We start from the raw sequence: 23,156 nt of genomic DNA, 5'->3' as shown, positions 1-23,156 counted from the left end.
GGTTGGCACTTTAACTCTGTCCAATTTATTTCCATCCGAGGATTATTAAATAGATCTGTATCTGCTAGTGTATCATCCGTAAACAGGATGTGCCAGTGTTTAAAATTTACTTTTTGTAGTTTGTGAGCATATTGGCTGCACTGAGTAAGTAAATATGTGCTACAATCTTTGTTGTTTGTCCATGTTTTTTCTTTCTATAAGGAACGTTTTGATGTCTGTTTCTTTTACTTTGTGATAAGCTTCTTTCAGCTTTATATATTACACTTATTAACATTTGAATAACCTATATCCTTACAGTCAGCTACACTTTGTTGTAAATCTTGTACATTGAACTGACAGCACTGCAAGTCATAGATTGGATAAGACACACCCAGTCATTGTTCACCACCGACGTTCATAAATCCTACTGTCAGCTTACAAGAAGGTTGATGCCGTGCATAGTACACTTCCTGCATCCAGACTGCTAAGCAGGGTTAATAATGGAGCTGGGAGTCTCAGCCACGCTTTTCCTGGCTGTCTGTCAGTCTTGTCCTGTATTACTTCACATGGAGAAGGAAACTGAGAGCAAAGAACCTGCCACCAGGACCACCCCCACTGCCTTTTATAGGTAATATTATGGAAATGGGAACCACCGAAATGCCTCAGTCTTTAGTAAAGGTGAGTAATGAACCTATTTATACATACCAGATCCAGCGATATATAAATGTGGTCACATTTATGGAAACTGGTATACAGGGAAAACATACTGTAACTTATAGCAGCCAATCAAACAACTGCTTTCATGTTTGCGTTCTAGAGACTGACATAATGTGATTGGTTGCTATGTGTCACAGCTTCTTCTTCCTGTACAAGATTTGTATAAACTATATTTATATACAGTACACATATCTACTATATTCTACACTGTGTATGTACAGTATAAAATCTTAGAACATCTAATTTGTATTTTAATGCTGTGTATACAGTAAGTCTGTGGCTAAGTATTTCTTACAGTACCTCATAACAGTTCCATAGATCACAATTTATTTTTCTCACACTAATTAAATTGAACAAAATATACAATTATGCTCAGGGGCATTTTAAGAGAGGAGGGGGCCCGTGTGCAGCCTCCGTTTTGGCCCCCTCCTCCCTGATGGCGGCTGCCATTTTCCCAGTGAGCGTTTGCTGCTCTACAGAGCCAGTCCAGGGGGGAGCAGCACTTCGGGAATCGGCGAAGAGGTAAATATAATTACCTATGTGTGCGGAGTGGGCCCCCCTGCTCCCATTATAGATATGCCCCTGATTATGCTGTTCTGCTGCATGAAATGCAACTAATCAGGATACTTTTAATCTTCCTCATTATGATGTTATGCAGAACAAATATAGACACGGTGTAAAAGTTTGCCCAATCTGGGTCGCTAATGTGAAAGCCTTCTTTACTGCTTTGCTCAATAATATCATATTCTTGAAGCAAATATTCGATTTTCATCATTTAGTAATTTGTCATAATTTAATAACTAATTATATACCATTTAAAAACTTAATTGCATCCATATATCCAGGAAATATTCCTTTAAGTCATTAGGATAATTCTATTCAAATATTGCATAGAAAATGTATTAAAGTAAAGTATATTTTCATTAACAATTGATAACTTTCACATATTTTTATTATCCATTATTTATATGGCACCACACGGGTTCTGCAGCACCTAACAAAGTACATTAACAATTGAGCAGAACAAAAGTACAGTGACTTACAGTACTACAGTGACTTACAGTGCAAGACAATGCAGGACCAGTACATGGTATATAAATACTACTGCAACAGCGGTCATAACCCTCAAATAAGTAGTACTGTGGTAGAAGTAGTGAGCATGGTGACACTGATGGGGTAGATAGTGAGCATGGGACAGAGTGTTGGGATGAGGCTTTGATGAAGAAGTGGGTCTTAAGAGCACGTTTAAAGTTTTGAGAGGTGGAGAGACTGACAAAATTACTCAGTACCACCACCATCAAAGTCAACTATTTCACACATTGGGGTAGATGTATTATAGCGACACCTAACGTGCCGCTATAATGCTTCCCGCTTCGCCTCTTTACCGAGGCGAAGCAGGAAGCACTACCGATGAGATGTATAAACATCTCATCGGCCGGAGAGGGGGAGCGATAACGACAGCTACAGCCGGCCGAATGGTCAGACGATCTGACTGTTCGTACATAGCCCAGGCTATCAGCACTGCTATCTTGTAGATAGCAGCGCCGATAATGACAGGGGCACATAGCGCCCCTGTCATCTACCAGCCAGACCCCCGATCATACATCGGGTAGAAGCGGTATCAGCGCACATAACGTGCGCTGATACCGCTTCTGAGATTCATACATCTACCCCATTAAACTATGTATTATGCCATAATTCATTTACCTATTTCTGGCCACAAGTGTGTGTAACCAACAGAAATGAGAGAGAGATACTTATCTCCATTGTCTGTGGTTGAGTGTGTGTGTTTCAGAGTGTGCTCTGGTGTGTGATGGCATATTCCTGTGCTCACCTCTGGGTGTGACCAGTACAGGAAGTGGTCAGTCGCTATTGCTTAATGTCCTGTGTGTGTGTGAGTTTGAATGTGCTTGGGGTGTGTATCTAAGCCCCAGACAGGAAGGGGTAACAATGTCCAGGAAAAGCTCTCTCTGTTATTTCTATGGTTGTGCGCAGGACCATTTTTGCTTGATTTGGTTTTGCCTCTGGCTCGGATTCATTGTCCAGCTTTGGATTTATCAAACCTGCAGTGACTGGCTTTGGATTGCATTTTTTACAAAAACTGACGAAAAAAGCAAAAATCACATAATTGGGCTTTTTTTTTTGTTCCTAGAGTATTATTAACCCCACTAACATTAATTTCCAGTAATTTACAATCAATTTAGACCACCTCACAGCTCACAATACTGTTTTTACCATTATTGGCCAAAGTTTGCAATGAGCTGGCTGGTTATTAAGCGTCAGAGCAGTGGCACATACACTGCAGTTTAAAGCACATCTATGACACATTACCACACAGCAGTGGCAGAAATGAAAGGTAGTGCAAGATGGAATTGTCCTTGGGCCCTCCCACCCACCCAGTGGGGTACAGCCAGCAGAGTCACAGTACATGTTTACACAGTGGGCTATTGCAGAGGGATATTGCCCAAGGAGTCACAGTGCTTATACACAGAGTTCCGATGCTCCTTGGATCAATGGGAGAGACGTCACTCCCGTCAACCACAACAGGAGGAGCCAGAAGGTGGAGCTCATGAATGAGCTCCAGCCGGCTCCCTCTGTGGACGCAGCAGCCAATGAGAGTCTATCTGACACTCATTGGTTACTATAACAGACATAACAAACATTGCGGCTGTGTGTTTGTTACTGTGTAGGGCAGACCACTCTCACTGCAGTCTGCCCTACACTTGTGGGGCCCTAACATCAGATCCTCTCATGAGGATCCAACATCAGGAGGCTGATGTTCGGCCTTGCAGTGGGATCCAAGTCAAGTGGGACGCCCGAACAGCGTTCGGGTGGACTCGGATCCCCAATGTTCGGAGCAGTTTGGATTCCACAGAATCCGAATTGCTCATCCCTAGTTATTTCAAAGCATGCAATGCCCTATAGCTACATAAACTTATAATAATAAACAACATATATAATCAGCAAATATTTGCCTGATATCCCCCCAAAACACTGTCCATATCTACAAATATTAAGTATCCCCTTGATGTATCTAGTGGAAAACTGCATCAGATATTGAAGCAAAAATCCTATGGGTGTTGCTTAGTTACCAATTTACTGAGCTCCAGAATGAGCAGTAGCCAAACTGGGTCCCAGAGGAGACATGAAGTGATCACAGGAACTTCTGATACAGCACATGAACTTCTGATACAGCACATGAACTTCTGATAAATCACAGGAACTTCTGATAAATCACAGGAACTTCTAATACATCACAGGAACTTCTAACACATCACAGGAACATCTAACACATTGCAGGAAGAAATGTCTTGGAAGAGTGATGGCCATTCCTAGGCAGGTGGCTTAGCGCACTCAAAGAAATGGTCCATCTTATGGGTGTGTCGCTAGGGTGACGGTGAAAGTGGTTACATGCACAGACACTCAAGGTCTTTGTAGTCCTAAATGGGTGACTGCCAATACAGTAGATGCAGCCATGGGAATGTCTCTGTCCACCTCTGAAAAATACCCAGTGTGTTTAAATACATAGGTAGTTTCAATTTTGGAGTTACACATGCCGAGAAGTAGTGGTTTGAAAAAGCTGTAGCTTAGTAAATCTACACTTAAGTTTCTTAAAATGGCAGCTGATCTTATATTTATTTTATTTTATCTCCAGCTGAGTGAAATCTATGGACCAGTATTCACCATCTATATGGCTAATGACCCAATGGTGGTCTTAATTGGCTATGACTGTGTAAAAGAAGCCTTGTTGGACCACTCAGACTCATTCAGTGCAAGAGGAATAAATGATACATCTGTTTTTAAAGATTATGGTGAGTTTGATCTGATAGAATACAGTGTAAGACATCTTTGTTAGATGAAATATGTGCACAGCAATGGTAATTGCAGAATTCATAAATGTTAAATTGCTGGATTGTAAATTTATATTTCAGAATAACATTCATATTTGATTTATAAATATACTCTCATGAGTCAACAATAAGAACCTATAGCAAACGTTGCTCTGAAAAATGATAAATGACACTGTCAAGCAAAAAAGCCACTTGACAGCTATAGTGACAGAAATGACTGTGTAATAGCAGGTCTACTGTATATAATATATTTAATATTTTAAACAGAATATTGATTTAAATTTGGGATTTCTGGCACAGATCTCCATAAACATGCTTACTGTAGATGTGTGCAAAGTCCCCTGTTTTGGTTTAGCAAAACCACACTCAAATGTTATGGTTAGATTTTGGCAACCACTCTCAAGTTTTTGTCTCAGTTTAGGTTTTGGATTTCTTGAACATTAACAAAAACAGCTAAAATCATGTAACTTGGATCAGATTACATGCAATCGAAAACCTGAGATTCTGTTTTTAGATCCAAGTTGCAAAGTTATGGGTAGACCCGAGCCAGTACTTGGTTCTACTCATAATTCCAAAAGTGATCTGACCTGGGACTCAGTTGAACTTGGAACCTCAAAGTTTGGGTGTTCAGCTTTCAGCAAAACGGAACCACACTTATCTACATATAAAGTAGAGATGTGCAGATTGGTTATTCTGAAATATGAACACACAAATTTAGAGGTTCCGAGTAGAATCGAGTCCTTGTTTGCAATGCCTTTGGGGTTCTGAGTAGAACTGAGTCCTATAAACCAAAAAAAGTAGAGTTCATGCATCGGTGCAGTCATTCTTCATATGAATAAAGTATTAAAGAGTATAGTCATGTTTATTATATGGTTTATGTCCACTTTCTACACTCTTTAATATTTTATACATCATACAGTATGACGAAAGACAGCACCAACACATTAACTCTATTTTTCTGGTTTATTAGTTCAAAACTTAGATTTAAAAAACAAACTCGGGTTTTGGATTGCATGTAAATAGGTCCAAATTACATGATTCTAGCTATTTGTGGTAGGGTCTCATTGCCGCAAGTCCCAGTGGACTTCTTGCTCTTACAGAGCAAGAAGTCCACCCACTGACATCACATGTGATGTCAGTGGGGACGGCGCTAGGTGGTAGGCATTCCCATCGGAACGCCTCCGTCTGAGCAGCCACGCCCCCGGCATGCCCACCAAAGGGGGCATGCTGCCAATCAACATCGACAGCACGCTCCCTTTGTAGTGAGACCCGGAGCGACGGCTTGCCCGTCGCTATCTGGGTCTCGCGTATGCGCACGACGGAGCCGCCTCCATCGTGCGCATGTGCACTGGGCCAACATCGACCCGCTTGTGAGCGCTCAGTGCTCACGAGCAGGTCTGAATCAGGCCCTACGTTTGCTCGGCCCATGTAAAGTTTAGCAAAACTTAGGGTGAACCTAGTCCCCATCACAGATTCACATATTCATATCTTGTAACAAATAATATTCAACAGCTTTTATTCCTAAATCATGTGGGATATTTGAGTATAAGGACTCAACGTCACAAGTAATTAAATAATATCCTTCTTCCCAATTGACCTTTTTAATTAAATAAAAAAAATGCTTTGTATCTTGTATATGTGCTCTCATGTGACTTTGCAAATAATAAGCCACAAAAGAAGATAAATTATTAGTGAGTGACCATACACCCAAAATAATAGGTCTACCTGGTGGTAAAGTAAGAGACATGTGCACTTTTGGTAAATAGTAAAATGTTGGGGTCACTGGGTGTGTACAAAATAAAAAGTTAAAAATCTCCCTTGATATAGTGCCCTTGGCCAATGCCTCATCCAACAAATTCATGAGTTTTTAGCTGACATAGGGTGGAGGGATTGCTAGTCAGTTTACTATAGAATTTAGTATTGTCCAATTGTCTATATACCTCTCTATTTGCGGCAACATTTTGAATGGCAATCCCCCCAGCTTGTTTAACTATTATACGTTTATCTGTATATAACAGTTTAATTCCATTCCTTTCTTTAAGGCTGAGATTTTCTCTAAATTAATTATTTTCTGCCTCCATGCACATACTGTATGACGGAACTGTTCAACAGTATTTTTATAGAAAATTTCTACTTCGGGTCCTTTAAATTGAAACGGATAAAAATCTGATTTTGCTCTCAATTTGTTCCTGTGTCTAATTAACAAATAATATATATATTCGCTGTCGGTAGATAATTCTGACTCTTTTTGAAGTGACTCAAAAATATCCACTATCTCCTTCTACTTAGTGTTTGCACATATCTATTTACATAAATAGAGAGATTAAATGAATTTTGTTTATTGATGGGCTCAAAATTTAGCCCCTTTTCCAAAAGTCTAATTTCCTCATCACTTAGTTTTTTAGAAGATAGGTTGTATATTCCCTTTCTTAATTTCTTTCCCTCATTTCCCTCGCAAATGGATTTTTGCAGATGTAGATTTTACGTCTGACTATAGCCTTCAGAGTGAACGACTGAGCGTCTGTGTACAGTACACAAACATTTCAGCAACACGCCCGCGACACTGCATTTGTTTAGCCAGCCCCCAGTCACTCAGGAATGCATAGCCCTTTTACCGAGCATCTCAATTGTAACGTCACCTTTTTATGTACACTCTGTGGAAAGCTGGCACTGTTGGCATTTTTAGGGATTTTTGTGCAAAAAATTGTTCAACTCCTTAAACATCAGCATTGCCTGCAATGCTGTATAAGGCCCAGTGTGTGCTTCTGAGCAATATCCTTTGACCAGGGCAAAACTTGGGCCCCTATGTACCACCCAATTGTGTATATAAAACACATCTAACTTTGACAAGGAAGATGGTCCCCCTAATCTCTGACCCTCAGGGAAGCGGCACCCCTTGCATCTATGGTAGTTAAGCCCATGCCAGTGACATCATTAAAAAGTAGTGGACAAATTCCCTTGCCAATAATATTTTTTCTTTTTATATTGCCTAAAATGCAGATTGCAAGCATACCATTCCCCACTATGATGTGGCCATGCTCGCTATCCCAATTGTGAGCTCCCATATGCAGAAGATCTAGAATTAGTATCACATGATTCTTAGAACATAAACTTCTACCCACACTGACAGCCAATTTAAGTAATGACCGAGACACATTAATCACGGTAGCCCATTCAATTTGTGGCAAGTTTTCATCAACATCACATGATAGTCAGCTGCACACATATCAACCAATGGCAATTAAGGAGCAGCACATTGCAGCTGAGCGGATAACTGAATTCCCACCAAATAAGAGGAGCACATATGTAGCTAATTTTTCTCAACAATAAAACTTGTGTAAAAAACTGTACACCTGAATTAGGGTTTTAAGGATTAGTATAAATTATTATTATTATTATTATTATTATTATTATTATGTATTTATTTAAAATTCATGATTGGAATGCCATATTTTATATACTTTAAACCATTTACAGGAGTGATGCTAAGCAATGGGGAGAGGTGGAAACAGTTACGTCGGTTCTCACTCACCACACTAAGAAATTTAGGGATGGGGAAGAGAAACGCTGAAGAACGAGTCCAGGAAGAGGCCCGTTACCTTGGAGAAGAATTTCTGAAAAATGGAGGTTGGTCAGACATTGCTGGGGTTATATTTATTGTAGAGATGTGCAGGTTTGGTTTATTGAAATACAAACATACCCAAACGTAGGGGTTATAAGTTGAATTGATCTCAGTTCAGAATCACTTTAAGGGTTCCAACTAGAACCAAGTCCTGACTCAGGTCTTCTAGCAATTCAGAATATTTATAAACTGGAATTTGTGTATTTTGGATAGCATGTAAGTCCCTCCCTCATGATTTAGGTGCTTTGAGGTGTTTAAAATTGACTGGAAATGACTGTATAGTAAATGAATTATATTAATGTGAATAATACTAAAGGACCAATATCAGGTTCAAATTAAATGATGTTACCTGTTATTATAATTTTTTAAAGAAATCTAAAACAAAAAACAGAATCCGAATCAAAACAACTGGGGATGGTTTTGCCAAACCATAGAGGTTTTGCTTTATAAATTAGAGGCACATCTCTAATTTATAAAGCAAGTAAAACCATTATATAATATTAATATGTTCATATCTTTAACATGAACTGCAGGAATCATATCTGAAAAGTAGTTTGAGATGTAGTGGTCCTTTAAAATAAAGCAATGACTATAGCATAAATATGCATCATTAATAATATAAACAGCCTCATTGAATTATTCTTTGTTAGGGAATCATGCTTTAAGAATTGTAAAAGTCTAAGATGAGAATACAATAACAAATAATTTTAAAATGATATCACTGCAGCATTGATGGAGCACTTGTAGGAAAGATGTCTAATCTGCTTTAAATAATTATAATGCTTGTGTACTGGCATCTCTAAAGGTGAAAAATCTCCATGTGGATTTATGTCTTATCAGCTATGAAAATTAAACAGAAAACAGTTATTAATTAGAGATGTGCTTTTTGTTGAAACCAAAAATACCTGAACATTGGGGTTTCAAGTCAAACCAAGTCCCAGCTTAGATAACTTTGGGGTTCCATGAAAAAGTCCTGACATGGGTCTTCTCGCAAGTTTATAACTCAGATCTAAAAAAAAGATTTTGTGTATTTTATATTGCATTTGAGACCCTCCCTCATGCTTTCAGGTGCTGTGAGGTGGTCAAAATTAACTATCAATTACTGGAAATTAATGTTATTGAGGTTAATAATACTGTATTAACAAAAACAGGTCCAAGATACATGATTTCCCCTATTAGTAAAGTAATCCAAAACAAAAACTAAACCAAAAGCAAGACACTTTAGGGTGGTTTTGTCAAAACCAAAACATGATGATGATTTAGAACCAAAATCAAAACATAAGGGTCGGCACATAAACACATTATGATTGATCTGTTTAATTAGTATTAACTGTCTATATAGCTATTGAAATAATTAGCATTAAAGGGCCTGATTCAGAATTAGGAGCAAAGAAAAAAAGAAGCAATATTGCTCTTTGGCAAAATCACATTGCACTGTCTGTGGGACAGATATATTTGTGAGGGACGTGTCCTAGCTAAACTATTAATTGAATTGTAAAAATAAAGCTATCAAAAATCAGCTACAGAAACCTTGTGTTTGTACAAAACGCTGCTGCTTTCTAGCGATTCATCACTCACTTGTTCCTGCAGGTCAGGTTTTCCTGAAATTCTCAACATTGTAGCCAGCATCCTTGGGACATGGGCACAGCCATCTTGTGTTTTATAATGTGATTGCAAGTCAGCCAGTCCGGGATCAGTTTGGCTGCACATGACTGTCGCAGCCAATCCTCATCCAAGCTGTCCTATAAATCTATCCAGAATCTTACATCAGTGCCCGTTCAACTTCTGTGATTCCTGTAGTCTACTTGGATTCCGCATCTCAGTACTATGGATCGACAGTACGCTTCTGCTACTGTGTCTCTGGTTAGCAAGCTGAGCTGTTCCCTGCAAAAGCCTCTGTGCCTGATAAGCTTCTGGTGCTTCCCCTATTCTTACCTGCTGCTGGAAAACCTCCATTGCTGTCTGTCTGGTCTTCTGCAATACCTGTGTAAAACTACAAGTTACTCTGCATTCACTGTCATCTGCAATACATTTAAAGAGTTACAAGTCACTTTGCGAGACTACAGTATATTTTGTTCCTGTTTCCACATGGACAATCTACATATATTGGCCCTCATTCAGAGCCGTTCGCTATTTGCGTTCGTTCGTTCAAAAACAAGGGGTGGCTATTCAAATGATCCGTTCGCACATTGCAGTCTGTTCACACCTCTAAGTCTGAACGAGCGAGCAAAACATACGCTCTTTTATTTCTTAAAAACGCCCCCTGGCCGCTCGCACCATATGTCATGTCCGCTATTTATTAGATTAATCGAGTACATCGAACAGGATATGAACTGCTCGCTATTCTTGTGGTTGGTTTTTTCAACCGCTATTTTGCGAGCAGTTCTGAGTTAAAAAAAAACAAATGACGTGGTCATTGACGCTGCTATATTAATTATGCACATCCATAAAACGCCCGTTTTGACCTTTAAGCACGCCTGCGTTCGGTTCTCCACTCCCCGTTTTCAAGCACCTTCCCCTGTTACCACCCACATATGCCTCATTCTGTCACTCAAAATAGCAGGCACTCGCTATATTGCGTACAAACGATTTTCGGCCGCACTGACTGGTTCGCGCATGCGTACTAAAAACCGTACGCATGCGCAGATGTGCGAACATCGCTCGGAACGAGCGTACTGCCGCTAGCGAGTGGCTCTGAATGAGGGCCATAGTCTACAACTTTTCTCTGTGCTGCAAGCTTCACCCAGCTGTAACAAGACCTTGGTCACTGACAAATCGAAGACAAAACCAAACACTAATTCTGACAAAAGCTGTTCAGTTTTTGTGGGCTACGTGCTAAAGTAACTAGTATTTGTTCTGCATGCAAAAAATAAATATTTTTGCACCTGTTGCATTGCAACATGTATTTTCTAAGTGCAAACTTTCCCCCTTTGTTTTAATTTGCTCCCAAATCTAAAACAGCCCCATGGTGTCCAATAGTTTGTGTGAATGTAACATTAGTCAAGCATGATGAATAACATACAATTATCTGAGATATAGTAGTTCATAATATTTTAAGGAGGGATCCCTAAGCAACAGTCATAATTCTCTATACTGATTTAGATTTTATATTGCTTTTTTACGAAAAAGTTGCCCACTGTTGGCCAAGGCTTCCAGATATCTTTTGCTTAAGCAAGCAAATCAATATGTGTCCAAAAATTTGCACTTAGAGTGCCAATGTCTACAATAGAGATGTGCAAATTTAGGGTTCCAAGTCATACCAAGTCTGAGTTTGGAATCACTTTGGGGTTCCGAGTCGAACCGAGTCCCGGCTTGGATCTGTAGTCAGTTCGGAACTCGGATTAAAAACCTAGCTCGAGTTTTGGATTGCATGTAAACATGTCCAAACTACATGATCATAGCTGTTTTATTTATTTTAAAAAGCAGAGCCAAAACATGTGAGTGTGGTATTGCAAAACCAAAACAGGAAGATGTATACGGATCCAAAACAACAGGGTCCGCGCACATCTCTAGTGTACAATATATATCCTTTTTTTTGGTTCTACAATTATAAAACATTTTACAGGAAATTAATGCGTGTTCCCAGATATCCCTTTTGATTCAACTGATTTGCTGCGTTTGGCTGTCTCTAATGTCATCTGCTCAATTGTATTTGGAGAACGTTTTGACTATGACGACCAGAAGTTCACCACTCTGCTTTTATTGCTAAAGGAAATATTTCGGCTCCTTGCATCCCCCTGGGGAATAGTAAGTTCACAATGTACAATACATTTACTATATGTACCAGTACATTCTGTTTTTTTTTTTTATCCTATGTTAGCCTAATTACTTTTAGATATGTAATAATACTGTGGATTTGTTTGTGGGACAACTCATGTTTTTGGGTCAGTTGTTTGAAATATTTATTTTGTACATAAGGAAGCAACAATTATATAAAAAATATTGAGCATCAATAAGAGTTGCTTATAATGTAAATTTAATTAATGTGTTATTTTCTAGTTTTTTTTACCAATTCTATTTTGTTTAGAAATGTAAATTGACTTTTAACAAGAACATTATTTGATTCCACTTCTGACATACTCCTCTAAGCGTAAACGTCTTGGGATCTGATTCACAAGTCTCTAGTCTCTTAAGAAGCCAAAATCTATTGTATATTGAACTTTGCTGAATATTTTTTCTAATATTTGCTCAATAATATATGTACTGTGCTTTTGCCTTGATAGCTACTGAATATCTTTCCCAAAACACTCCACAGTCTCCCTGGACCACACCAGAAAATATTCACAAATCTGGAAAAAATTAAAAACATTTGTTAAAGAATCTGTAGAAAGCCACAGAAACACCATCGATATGAACTGTCCCCGGGATTTCATTGATAGTTTCCTGATCAAAATGGAGGAGGTAAACTAGATTTAGTTTTGGATTTTGGAAGTACACAAATTATTGTTGTTATTATTATTATTATTATTATTATTATTATTATTATTATTATATTCATAATACTTTTTTATATAGTATAAACTTTAAAAAGATATACAGATTTGAACATATACCATGTGCAAAGTCTATCTGTTTTGTGTCGATTGACATTGCGCACGTTCCAAACATGAGTGCAAGTAAGGGTGATGAGCATTTTGATCGCATCTTATAGTTGCAACAAAAGATGCAAAACTGGGTTGTAATGAGATTTTCTCATGTAGGAAGATTTCAGTGAGAGCGTGTTCACTCAAATGTGGTCAAGGCAAACCTGGATGTTAGCAAATAGATGTCTGTTTGGAATCTTATCTCTTGCACTTAATATAGTGCAGGTGCAGTTGCTCACCGATGATGATGATGATGATGATGATGATAATGATAATGAAGCCTATTAGTAAATTAAGTACACATGCTAGTGTGGTGGCATCTCGATGTGTACAACTTTGCATATGGGTGAATATACATATTTCTTTCCTATGTGCTTCTGTTGGGTAATATATGTCCAACCTACTTCCAACTCTGCATCAGACCCTTGCTGGTTAAGTTACCACTGAATTATTATCACATTTCTTAACTGTATACAGATTTGTGAAGAACTGCAACAGGGCAATTATTGAGGCATAGGATGAACAGTAAAAGCTGCCTATGGCTGCAAGAAATATGATTCTGGAACTGTATACACACAATCTACTGTTTTATTACTTTAAATCATGCATTCTAAACCTGTTCTACAATATATGTACCTTCAGAGATACAACAGGTATTTACAACTGGTGAATCTTACTCTTTACTAAATTAGCAAACATAAAAAAATATTTAACTAAAGGGGATGTTGATTGAAAATTTTCAGAAATAAAAGACCCTGTAATTTAGCACAGTACATGTCTGATACACAGTGCAAAATCAGCTGTGCTCCCACCATATGCCTTAATTGGCAAAAGTGATTCTACAATTCTACCAAGGTGCACAGGATTGCAGACCAAAATGTTGGCGTTGGTGCAAATGTTTGTACAGATTGAATGAGGAAGGAGGAGATGACCCAGAGTTTCACGAAAGTACTTTATGCCGCAATTGCGGATCTTTTTCTGAATACATCAATGCAGTCACACTGCCCCTACCCCATCCTTCTGGGTGTAGTAGTTATCATACTGTAACTATCAGTGCATGTTCACAAGCCCTACACCTGGTACAAGAGATCTTTTTTTTAAAACCAGACAGATATCTGGATACACACAACTCAACACAGCCTACGATTCTACCTAGTGTTCATTCTAGCACCCTGCGTGTAATCAGTGAGGAGGGCAACATTTTATATGTGACTTATCTCTGCAGCTACAATAACTATAGTGATGCATCATGCCTAAAATGTTGCCCTTCAAAATTAAAATAAGCCCTCCTCACTGATTATGTGCAGGGTGTAGAATGAACACTATCTACCTACATGGCCACAATACGCCCTCAGAATACTAAGCTTATATGTGATTGCTTCATCACCACCCAGTTGCACCAATTCAAACCCAAGTGGAGATGTGACTGTGTTGAATATGACTTTGAATAACCAAAAGAGCTTACAGTGACATACGCTCAGCCAAGGAGCATGTAGTACATTAAGCCACGAAGCATGCAATATGCTCAGCCATGGAACATGCACTACTAAAAACTGTAAGTTCCTTCCACCAATCAGAGTTGCATGCAACTCTTAAAGAACTTTGTATTGAGTGCAGTCTTTGCAGGGTAAGGTTGTCTAGTTTTGCTTGATACTGGAGGACTGAGATTTCCTTTTATGAGTATTATTAGATTAGATAAAGGGGTAGAGAGGTTGAACTTTTAACCAATGTGTTCTTTGTGATAAAAAAATATGGAATCCTCTATAAAATTCTATATCTACAATTAATAGCATTTAGTAACATTTAAGGTGACAATTGTCTTTCTGTGCTACATATCCACAGGAGAAGGACAAACCTGACACTGAATTCCACTTTGACAATTTATTTGGGACAATCCTTGACCTGTTCTTTGCTGGAACTGAAACCACAAGCACAACCATGAAATACTGTCTACTTATCCTTCTGAAAAAAAACAGATGTTGAAAGTAAGTATAACAAAAGGAAAAGTTCTTCTAAGCAGCCTCATTGTGAGTATCGGCTGTGACTTTTACAATATTACATCAAAACATTTTACAGTTTTACCAATTTTTGGACAAATCTTATACTTCAGGTGCGTACACACGGGACAATTAAACTGCATGATATGAACGATAACCATATTAATCTTATCGTTATTGTTCATATGGTGCAGTTTTTGGTCCATTCCAACCCACCAACGACCTGCGATGCGCGTGCACATATGGAGGATAACGATATCGTCCATCACCCGTGCATGCAGGTCAACCTTGTCGATATTGTCCAGGTTACTATATACTATATACTATAATGTCCACGATCATTGATCGCAGGTTGCTATTGGTGAGTTGGTGGTGTGCTGGATGATCGATATCGATGATCCTGCACTCCAGGAAGGTGCAGGATGATCAGTCAGCGATATCATTATCACTGGCTGATCGTCCCGTGTGTACACACCATTAGACCCCATGTAGCAGTTCACAATTACCTGCACCAAGCTGTCTCATCAGGCTGATAGAAAAGCTACAGTATCAGATATGATGGTCTGAGCCCATCCTAGTTATACAGTATTAGTATAAAGCTAGCACACGTTATACGGTCTACTGTACAATGGGACATTGGGCCTCATTCAGACCCACTCGCAAGCGGCTGTCTGCTCGCAAGTGGGTCGATGGTGTGCACTGCGCATGCGCACGACGGAGGGATCTCCGTTGTGCGCATGCGCCAGACGCGATGAGCGATGGACTTTCCTTCGCTCGTTGTGTCTGATCAAATGGGGCGTGCTGTCGATGTTGATTGACAGCACGCCCCCTTTGGAGGGCGTGCCAAGGGCGTGCCTGCCAGACGGAGGCGTTCCCAAGGGAACGCCTACCGTCAGAAGCCGGCCCCACTGACATCACTAGTGATGTCAGTGGGAGTGATTTTGGCTCTGATAGAGCCAAAATCACTCCAGGGCTTGTGGTCGAAAACCCCGACCACAGGCTTCTGGTCGCACTGGCGATGGTCGCGATGGTCAAGACCATCGCGACCATCATCCTGCACGCTCGTATGTGCTGTGGGTGGTGACCCACAGCTATACGAGCATCCAGGAGGACGCTCCATTTTTATGGAGGACGGCCCTCATTCAGAGCGAGCGCTCTGCTCAGAGTGTCCGGCTCTGAATGAGGGCCATTGTTGTTCTGTGCAGGTAGCAGTATGAATCTTAAGACCAAACAGCTGGCAAAGTACAGGGGCTGTGAAAAAAGTTGGCAAACCTTTTGTTATTATGCTTATAGCTTATCTATGTAATACAAATACTGTGTGTTGATATCAATACAGGTAACATATGGTATATTTATACAAAAGTGGAAATGTATTTTCTGTCCCATAAATATGTCAATTTACAAAGGAGATTTAACAATTTTTTGAATCTTTTCAATGACACAACAATATCATTGTATACTATATCCCAATATATAATGAGTGGTTTAATAAACTCAATAATAGTAACAAGAAAGTACCAGATGGAGCTAATAGAATTATGATTGATGATAATATAATTATTGTCAAATGTACAGAGTAGCAAATACCATCCTAGAAACTAGAAAATGTCTAATAATACCCTTATTTATATAAGTGATCCCTTAAAAATCGACTGCACACCAATTCAAAGGAGATAGTATAGGATGAGAGTCTTATTAAACATTGTTTAATGATTTAAAAATTAAACATTACTGTACTTTTAATAAAATTGTTGTATAAGTAGCTCTGGCATAAACAGTACAGTTAATCTTGCAGAGTGCAATAAAACAAAGGTGAGCATTAGTTATACATCCTTGAATGTTTAACATGGTTTCACAGTTGTAATGAGACACAGTGCATTACTCATATCCTTATTTGCACAGGGAAGATCCAGGAAGAGATAGACAATGTGATTGGACAAAGTCGATGTCCCTCAGTGGAGGATCGTATTAAGATACCATACACTGACGCTGTCATCCATGAGATACAGAGAATTGGTGACATAGTACCCACTGGACTCATGCATGCAGCCAGCAAGGATACAGTGTTCAGAGGATACAATATCCCAAAGGTCAGAAGTTTGTATGACAATCAGGAGCAGATTGGGAGATACAAAATAAATACCATGCAAGCACGCAGTCTGGGAACACTCATAATGATTAACAGACAGATAAACCTTTTTTGTATAGCTCTAATATAATAAGCACCATATATGGTTGCAACCAAGAAAATATCCAGTAATTTAATAACAAATTCTGGGTACACACTGACAGCTACATTGGCCGATCAATTGATCGGTCAATATATCTGCTGGACGTCGGGCAGTGTGTACCCACTATATGTCGGTGAACGTCGTCGTATAACGACATATCGCATTGGCTGTGCTGCACAGCCGGTGGACAGATATGTCTGCAGACATATCAGTCCATCGACAGGTCTATACGGTACACACACAGCGGCAGCCACAAGGAGGGAGGCGCGACCCAAGGGCCAGGGGCTGGCTGGCAACTTTTAGCCTGGGGGGCAGGCACAAGTAAGTGGCCTGTTTTTCCACCAGTGCATTGCAGTGGTAAAGACACATGATAATAGCCTTTGTAGGTAAAGCTGGTCTAATGTGGGCGTGCTTTAAATAGCCAATGAACTATATGAAAATTGTTATGTCAAAGAGCTATTAATAAATACAGCCACCAGCCCCATCCCAAACCAGGAACCATTCTAGTAACCCCTACAAAATGCTCACAGTACTTTAGTGACGGATATACAATGCAGGAACCCTTCTACTTACCAATACACAATACAGGGACTATTCCTCAGTGACCGCCAGATCAGGGAGTATCGCAGTGATGTGCCATATAATGCAGAGAGGTTCACACTCACTGCTATATCATGGAGCGTTGCAGTTAGGGGCCATATAATGCAGAGGGGTTCGCAGTGATCGACAGATCATGGTGCATCGCAGTGATGTGCCATATAATGCAGAGAGATTCGCAGTGACCGTCAGATCAGGGAGCATCACAGTTATGTGCCATATAATTCAGAGAGGTTCGCAGTGACCAACAGATCAGGGAGCATCACAGTGATGTGCCATATAATGCAGAGAGGTTCGCAGTGACCGTCAGATCAGGGAGCATCACAGTGATGTGCCATATAATGCAGAGAGGTTCGCAGTGACCGACAGATCAGGGAGCATCACAGTGATGTGCCATATAATGCAGAGAGGTTCGCAGTGACCGACAGATCAGGGAGCATCGCAGTTATGTGCCATATAATGCAGAGAGATTCGCAGTGACCATCAGATCAGGGAGCATCACAGTGATGTGCCATATAATGCAGAGGGGTTCGCAGTGACCGTCAGATCATGGAGCGTCACAGTTATGTGCCATATAATGCAGAGAGATTCGCAGTGACCGACAGATCAGGGAGCGTCGCAGTTATTTGCCATATAATGCAGAGGGGTTCGCAGTGACCGACAGATCAGGGAGCATCACAGTTATGTGCCATATAATGCAGAGGGGTTCGCAGTGACCGTCAGATCAGGGAGCGTTGCAGTGCATAAGTATTCCACCCCCCCACAAATATAATTTAAACATTTGATATCTCCACTGACACTTACCTCTATGGAAGGATCTGTCTGGTCCCTGCAAAGCTCCAGGTACAGGAAGAGATAAGTCAAGATAGATTTGAGAGGGGGCAGAAGCTCAAATGAGGGGGCAGGGTCTTGGAGGAGGTGGCTTAAAATAGACAGGGTATTCAATTAGGAATCAACAAAAACGGGAACTGGCGGAAAGGCAAGTTTCGCCAAAAAAACAGGAATTTTTGGGATTTGTTCCAGGGACCCCCCTGAAGACATCTAGACATGGGGGATCACTATGGATACCCCCATTTTTACCTGCTGAAGGTAGTCGGGCTTTGTAATAGCCGCGGCAGGTGCATAATTGAGGCTATGAAAAAGGGGTGAAGAATAGCACTTTGGGGTACATGAAAATGGGTGCAAGCATATTTTAAAGTCCCTAAACTTATCTTTCAAAATTCTGCAAACATACACCTACCGCATACTTGGGAACCCTTCTGGAATCTATTTCGATACTTTAGAAGTTTGTCCCCATTTTTGTGTCACCCCAAAATGAAACAATTTTTGCGGGTGTCTGGATTTTTTTTTTTTTACACAGTTCTTTTTTAGGGGACTTTAGGGTGCAGGCTATATATTTTTTAAGCCTTTAATCCTAAACCCGAATTCTGCACTTTTTTTTTGCCATGTAATACATACTGAAAAGTTATCCCCGTTTTTTTACAAAGACTTTTTGCACCGGCGAAAAGTATTTGTAATTGAATACGGGGATAATTAAAACAGGAGAAAATGACGTCATCGTCGATTCCGACTTTTCGCAGCCAAATCGAATACTGCCCTAAGATGGGAAGATGAGATACTCTGTCTGTGCTGGTGATTTTTTGAAAAAAGCCAATGGATTCCAATGGATTAAGATAAAGAAAAGAAAAAGTAAGTTATATAGGGCTCCAATTATACTACAGAAAATCGGGAGGGGCATTGGAGCAACAAATTATAATTAAAAAATAGACAAAAACAGCTTGTAACGATATTGATATTACACCAGAACCAAAGACAAATTGGGCTGTTCCCAGGACATATCAGCTCTATGTGACCCAAAGAGGTTGACATATTTCGCATTTAATCAGTGATTATTTAAATAAATATATCTTTAGTTGTATTTTTGTCTTTGCGTCTGTCTCTGAATTAGGCCGAGTATCAATTCAGGTGTGTCTTTATAAGTATACAACAAAACTGTGTGTTTTAATTAAGCAAGTGTAATTCAAAAAGTTAGGAAGGGTCTGATACAAATTTCCAATGTAACAGGGTGACTCATGCTTTCAGCTCAGTGCTTTGCATATACACAAAAATGAAACAATGTTAGCTCAGATACAAGAATTTTATATCTAGCACATGGGTGTTGTAGATAATAATAGTAATTCAATTACCAGAATATAATCTATAGTTGAGCAAAAAAGTATGTTGCATAAGCCAATAACCAAAATATAATGTATGGTTTGGCACAGGGATGAATTCCATATATTGAAATAGAAAAATAAATAATTAGGCGTAATAGGTTTAAAATCTAGAAACCAATAATTTCTTATACCGCTTTTATACCTAAATTCCGGGTCTGACCCAGAGGCTGGAACCTTGTTCCAACTTGGATCAGACCTGCAATTTCCCCGGCGCTGACCCAGGATATTCCCGAGTCGTCTCCAAGCGCCACTGAAGCCAGCATGCAGCACCAACCGGGTCTTTGTGACCCGGATTGCCCCATTTACACTGCAGGGTTTCACGGGTCGTTCCCGTGTTAAACCCTGCAATAACCTGGGTTTTAGCTCTATTGTAAAAGGGGTATTATACAGTAAATGCTGCTCCTAGATGAACAATTCTTATCTGCTGAAAAACATAAACAAAAATAAGTATACCAAGAACATCCTAAAGCGTACAATAACTGATAGATAGATAGATAGATAGATAGATAGATAGATAGATAGATAGATAGATAGATAGATAGATAGGACAGAAGATTGATACTGTAGATAGATACATTGATAATTTATTCATTAATATGATAACATGCAAAAATAATAGCATTTTATAGAAAACACATAGAAATATATAACATTTACAAGTAAACTCCAAAACAAATGAACAATGAAACCCAAACTTAAAAATAGTAAAAGGACAAATAGATTTGGAGTATAATGATTAAAACTCCAAGTCTCAGGGTGAAACCATTTAATCCTGGAAGAATCCTGGTATTAATTAAACGGCTTATAAAATTAGCTAAACAATCCAGTGTGGAAAACAATAGTAAATGTCAATGTTGCTTTAAAAAAAAACTCCATATGATGATACAGCAAACAGTTAACCCATGGTTAGGAGGATGTTAAGCACACTCTTGTTCTTATAATTATGTGTGCAATGTGCCAATTGGCAATCCAGAGCAGAGGCACAGTCAATTTGACTGGTGTTCCAGCATCAGCTGCTATACCTGCTTAACCACCACTTAAGGGAGAAACTGCAACCACAAGCAGATTGCTGCTCAGTCTCCTGACCGCAGTTGGAGGCTCTTGGAAGCCTTGATTCTGTTTCCTTTTATTGAAGTTTTTATTGATATCTTGATTAGGTAAAAATCAAATAATTGGATTTCTAAGAGAAGAAAAAGAAGAAAGAGCTCTGTCCTATTTTGTGGCGCACATTGTTTAATTATTATAAAATAATAAATCTTCATTAGCTATACATTAAAAGAAATGAGCTATATAATAATTCAGCGAAATAAGGGTTAAAGAAGTGACTAGTACCTCTTTTCCACCAAAAACCCAGGTCCGACCTGGGTTTTTGGACATGGTTCCAACCCTGGTTAGACCCAGGTCAGACCCATTTATACCTCTTTTCCACCAAAAACCCAAGTTCGACCTGGGTTTTTGGACATGGTTCCAACCCTGGTCAAACCCAGGTCAGACCCATTTATACCCCTTTTACACCAGAGCAAAAACCTGGGTTTTTGTTGGGTCTACCTGGGTCGCAGCTCAGTGTAAAAGGGTCCCTGAAAAATAACCCAGGTCAAGTGACCCAGCAATCAACCCAGGTAGCTACCAGGGTTGGACCCAGGATGGACCCGGGTAATGGTGCAGTGTAAACGGTGCAACCTGGGTTATCTGACCTGGGTCATGCCTAAAATGAGCTGATTGGTGGTTGTGGAGCATTCACCTCCCACTTTTTATGACCTCACAGGTTTAGCAGGGCAGACCTGAGTTCAGTGTGAACAGGGCTGACCTGGGAGTAACCCAGATCGAAGGTGCAGTATAAATGGGTCTGACCTGGGTCTGACCAGGGTTGGAACCATGTCCAAAAACCCAGGTCGGACCTGGGTTTTTGGTGGAAAAGAGGTAATACACTGCACCTTTGATCTGGGTTACTCCAAGGTCAGCTCTGTTCACACTGAACTCAGGTCTGCCCTGCTAAACCTGTGAGGTCATAAAAAGTGGGAGGTGACTGCTCCACAACCACCAATCAGCTAATTTTAGGCATGACCCAGGTCGAATAACCCGGGTCGCACCGTTTACACTGCACCATTACCCGGGTCCATCCTTGGTCCAACCCTGGTAGCTACCTGGGTTGGATTACTGGGTCACTTGACCTGGGTTATTTTTCAGAGACCCTATTATACCCCTTTTATACCAGAGCAAAAACCTGGGTTTTTGCTGGGTCTACCCAGGTCGCAGCTCAGTGTAAAAGGGTCCCTGAAAAATAACCTGGGTCAAGTGACCCAGCAATCCAACCCAGGTAGCTACCAGGGTTGGACCCAGGATGGACCCGGGTAATGGTGTAGTGTAAACGGTGCAACCCAGGTTATCTGACCAGGGTCATGCCTAAAATGAGCTGATTGGTGGTTGTGGGGCATTTACCTCCCACTTTTTATGACCTCACAGGTTTAGCAGGGCAGACCTGAGTTCAGTGTGAACAGGGCTGACCTGGGAGTAACCCAGATCGAAGGTGCAGTGTAAATGGGTCTGACCTGGGTCTGACCAGGGTTGGAACCATATCCAAAAACCCAGGTCAGACCTGGGTTTTTGGTGGAAAAGAGGTATTACACTGCGCTGCGACCTGGGTTGACCAAGCAAAAACCCAGGTTTTTGCTCTGGTGTAAAAGGGGTAATAGTGAAAATTAGCATGTGAATAAATGGTGAAATAATACAATTTTTTTTAAAATAAATTCTGATTAAAAACTCGTCGTGTGTCTTCATTATTAATTTATCTTAATTGTTGTTGTAAATGTATTCGAATCAAGCAATAATATAAATAGTATGTTCTTAGATAGAATTCAAGTGAAGAAATAGGAAAGTTAAAGAGGTGGTAATAAACCTCTAATTTATATACAGTGAAAATGTGTATAAACTTTTTAATGCAACAGTATATTGGATGAAGGGGGCACCCTCCTACCCTACAATGTCACACATATGTTTATTATTCAAGTTGTGATTCACTGCAATATATCCTTAATTCAATCCTTTCTTGAATATCAACAAAGTGTGTAAGGAGTGCTACTACTCTGTAATATACTGACTCCCTATATCAGTAATAAATGGTAGGGGATATTAATCCATAATGGAATTATCACTTTGTAGTGGCATTCCCAAAAGTTATTCAACTAACAATTGTTAAAGAGGGATTTCCAGTATATTTAATTAAGAAACTAATTGAGGAGGCAATATTTAAGCATTATTTAGTTAATGTGCCCTATTGGATATTGCTGCTACTTCTCACTCCGATACACATCAGTATATCCTTATGATTGAATCTGTTATTGATAATATCCCCTAAACATAGAT

At 39.7% G+C, this 23,156-nt stretch overlaps 1 pseudogene across 1 annotated transcript; it reads left to right on the top strand.

Moving 5' to 3' along the window:
• Positions 1 to 479: 479 nt before the first annotated feature.
• LOC148502866 (cytochrome P450 2C8-like) lies at positions 480 to 17,337 on the top strand (annotated as a pseudogene). Its single transcript, XR_015869960.1, has 7 exons — positions 480 to 657; positions 4,352 to 4,508; positions 8,025 to 8,174; positions 11,756 to 11,916; positions 12,393 to 12,570; positions 14,595 to 14,737; positions 16,652 to 17,337. The product of XR_015869960.1 is annotated as a cytochrome P450 2C8-like (transcript).
• The last annotated feature ends 5,819 nt before the right edge of the window (positions 17,338 to 23,156 follow it).

The sequence above is a fragment of the Taudactylus pleione genome, unplaced genomic scaffold (genome assembly GCF_031769625.1).
Source record: "Taudactylus pleione unplaced genomic scaffold, aTauple2 ptg000481l, whole genome shotgun sequence".
In the NCBI taxonomy this organism is placed as follows: Eukaryota; Metazoa; Chordata; class Amphibia; order Anura; family Myobatrachidae; genus Taudactylus; species Taudactylus pleione.
Note: the sequence above shows the minus strand (reverse complement) of the source record. Positions and strands in the feature narration are given on the sequence as shown.